Source organism: Zea mays, chromosome 4 (assembly GCF_902167145.1).
Source record: "Zea mays cultivar B73 chromosome 4, Zm-B73-REFERENCE-NAM-5.0, whole genome shotgun sequence".
In the NCBI taxonomy this organism is placed as follows: domain Eukaryota; kingdom Viridiplantae; phylum Streptophyta; class Magnoliopsida; order Poales; family Poaceae; genus Zea; species Zea mays.
In genome coordinates this window covers 151,007,722-151,011,540 of record NC_050099.1, presented here as the reverse complement: position 1 = coordinate 151,011,540, position 3,819 = coordinate 151,007,722, and the positions used below count along the sequence as shown (strand labels likewise).

At 44.1% G+C, this 3,819-nt stretch overlaps 1 non-coding gene across 1 annotated transcript; it reads right to left on the bottom strand.

Annotated features, from left to right (window-relative positions):
• Positions 1 to 581: 581 nt before the first annotated feature.
• Positions 582 to 654, bottom strand: TRNAA-UGC (transfer RNA alanine (anticodon UGC)). Its single transcript has one exon. It is a non-coding gene; the product is annotated as a tRNA-Ala (tRNA).
• Between the last annotated feature and the right edge of the window lie 3,165 nt (positions 655 to 3,819).

Here is a 3,819-nt window from a genome sequence, read left to right as displayed (position 1 = left end):
CTTCCCTGCTCCTTGCGTGCAACCGGTAGTTTTATGTAGGGATGATAATGGATCGTGGTCCAAATGTTTCTTTACAATTCGTTACGGCCCTAAATTATTTCTAAAAATGAATAGTAATAAATCCCGATCCTAATCTGATCCTTAAATTTTATAGTGTAAAATCCTCTAATTTTTATGTTGAAAATTTTATAGTGTAAAATCCTCTAGTTTTATTTTGTCAACATTCGTAACGGTGCACAACATATTTGAAGATTTGAACACACAGTAAATATAAAGGCAACATATTTGAAGATTTGAACACACAGTAAATATAAAGGCTATATGGATAACGGTGCACCTATGCCAAATATTTCAGCACGGGACCCTTTATTATTTGCGAGTCCGAGACCTTTAATTATATTAAAATGACAAAACAATATTTCGTAACGGTGCACAACATATTTGAAGATTTGAACACATAGTAAATATAAAGGCAACATATTTGAAGATTTGGGTGCACCTATGCCAAATATTTCAGCACGGGACCCTTTATTATTTGCGAGTCCGAGACCTTTAATTATATTAAAATGACAAAACAATATTGGAGATGCGGGGGATCGAACCCCGTGCCTCTCGCATGCAAAGCGAGCGCTCTACCATTTGAGCTACATCCCCATTTGAACAATGTGTGGATGATTATTATTTATAGCTAACCTGTATGGAGCCGAATGGCCTAAATTAAGGACCTTTAGACCGTATCTAGCAGTTCATTTGTTTTGCACTATATATTACACTTTTCACAAGGTAGAGTTTAAGTATAGGTATGGGAATGAGATAGACTACACTTTTATAGCGGCATATACCCCATTTGGAATGCAGGATTTCATAGGAAAAAACACAGAAGACAAAAAAATCACATTCCAAAGGAGCCCTAGTTGTTTCCTAATTGCTCCATTTGGTACCTAGCTCACGTGAAGCTAGCGTTGTACTCCATTCCTCCTTAAAAAAATAAGTGGCACCATGGTATTCTCAAATTTACTCAAGTCTATAGAAAATATTAGCATTATTTGTATTTATAAATAAGTTTACTATAAACTAATTTTTGCTATTTATATTGCTGCTGCTACTATTATTATTATTATTATTATTATTATTATTATTATTATTATTATTATGCACTGTGAATATTAATATCTCCTTGTACATTTTACCGAAGCAGAAAACATTTGACTCCTGAGGAAATGAATTGCGGGACGGCCCCGGAGGGAGCAGGCCGTTCTGACTTCTGCTACCCAAGGGCTGACTCCCAGTGCCGGTCCTGATATTTTAGAGGCCCGGGACAAGCTTATATCGGAGGCCCTTTATAATAATAATTATTACACTTAGATATAGTGTGTATATTGTCAATAAATATTTATGTATATCTGAAAAATGTATTTATATTAAATAAAAAGTAATTAAAATATAGCCTAACATCTTGCAGAAAAATGCTGCATATATATATGTGTCCAGATAACTCAAAAGGTTACCTCGAACAATAATTAAATGAATGCACATTGTTAGATTAGTCGATCAGGTCATGTTAGTTTCGTTTTTACCGTGTAGGGCAGGATGAAAGCGCCGCTGTACTCGATGCTCGTGCACTGGCTACCAAGAGGATAGGGCACGACCTTCTGTGTGTCTGTGACTGTGCGAGAGATAGAGATGAAACGACAAACATTGCTGTCCCACTACACATTGAGAGCCTAGGTGGCTAGGCCTGAGACTACGAAGTCAAGATTAATTGGCTACAATTAATTCTCCTTGCTTGTTGCTGCTGTATTGTTGACTTATGATTAGATCTTTAAAAATTCTATAGAGCCAACATATAGATCTATACAAAATACTATATATATATATATATATATATATATATATATATATATATATATATATATATATATATATATACTGGTTTTTAGTACTGGGTGAGGCCCTGATAATATGGGGGCCCTGGTCGGGGGCACTGCTCGACCCCGCCAGGGCCGGCGCTGCTGACTCCTGAGGCAGACAAGTTCCCACCCGTTCTGTAACCCTGTCTCTTACTGTGTTCGTGTAATAGTACGTAGTCCAACAGCCAATGCTCGTGCTCCTACCGGCAAAGCCAAATGAAAGGCAGCTAGGGCAGCAGTGTGAAGAACAGTGGCTTGTTCAGCTAGCTAAACCAATGTAATCCTCAGATCCAATTGTATATGTAACCCTGTCGGCACGTCGGATCGCTGCTAGCGAGTACGTTACAAAGCCTTTCATGCATTGCATGCCATCATGCGCGTTCGACTGGAACGCACACAAACCAAGCAGAAAAGATACTAGTAATAGCCTGTGTTTAATCTAGCGCATTACGGGCCGTGGAGCGGAATTGGATGGGGCCCATGGGGAGAGGTGGAGCCCCCGCGCACGAACGAGCCAGCGAATGAGCCGAGATCGAGCTAGCCCGCCCGCGCACCATTCGCCGACCGCGCGTATTCTAGCCCGCATGCTTTGGGCTTGGGAGCCTTTACAGCAGGCACGGCCGCCTTTTGCCGTCGGACGGATCGACGTCCGGATCAGCGGAAAGGAGGAAGGCAAGTAGGGCGACCACTAGCACTAGCACGAGCACTAGGAGAAGCAGCAGGAGAGGAGGACTAGAGCTAGCTGCCCGATGAGCCATCGTCCTCGGCTCTGTTCTTTCTACTATGGCCTCTCGCTTACTAGCTTGCACCTCCTCGTTAAGGGAAAGAACAGTGGGGCGCGCGGGGCCCGGTGAGCTAGGAAGAGAACGGCCAGTGTTCCTAGCGGGGGGATCCCATGGCCCATGGGCCGAAGACGCAAAAGTTCTTTTAAGTGTAGTTCTTGCCTGAGACTATCTTCAACGGTGGATGCTAGCGTCCTCCTCCTCTCTCCGTGACGGCTACAGGCCACCCCTAAACGCTACAACGGTTGCCCCTACCGGTGCTACAGTACTAGCGGCGGGTGGATGAGCATGCTACATCAAGGGGTACCCCAAGGACTCCCCTTGCCTCGGTTTGTGTGTACAGCAGTATTTATTAGTTGAGAAAAAATTGATAATAGATGGTGAATATGTATGGAAAATGGTATTTTATGATTATAGTGGGGGTATAGGGGAAGGATTTAGGGGGAACCGCTATACAGGGTAAAGATATAGGGGGGAACAGAACGCTGACATGGCACGTGAGTGGGATATAGGAGGAGAAATTTAGGAGTAACCGCTGAAGACAGTCTGAAAGCTGAGGCTTCCAGAGAAATAATTGGTGCTGTAGATGCATTCATTGAGCTAAAAAAGAAACACACCACTAGTATAAAGAGAGAGAGAAAATAACAAGAAAAGAAAAGAAAAAAATTATTTGAAAGTAACAGCGACCCCCAAAGGAAAAAAAAAACAGCTTGCAACCGCACCACCGAGCGACCAAATGCATGCATGCCCATGCCCATGCCCATGCCCTCAGCAGTCAGCACTCCAGCAGCAGCAAGCCATGGCCCTGTTTTTTTTTCAGCGGACCGAACTCGCGGTGGTGCCTCTGGCCCGGACGGGAGGAGCTAGGATAGGACCCGGCGGCCGAACTCGCGGTGGTGCCTCTGGCCCCGCCGTAGGCTCCACCGCCTCGTCGAGGAGGTGTCACCGTGCCTGTGCTTTCTTTACAGCGACAACCCCCCGGGGAGCCCAGATTTGGATTCGGTGCAGATCTAGCCGGGGCCAGTCCAGCCGGCGGCCGGTTAGTTTATTGAATTGGGGGTTGGGGGTTGCTGGAACTCACCAATGATTGCTGCAGACTTTTGTCAATTTTATTGACGTTTCTCCAA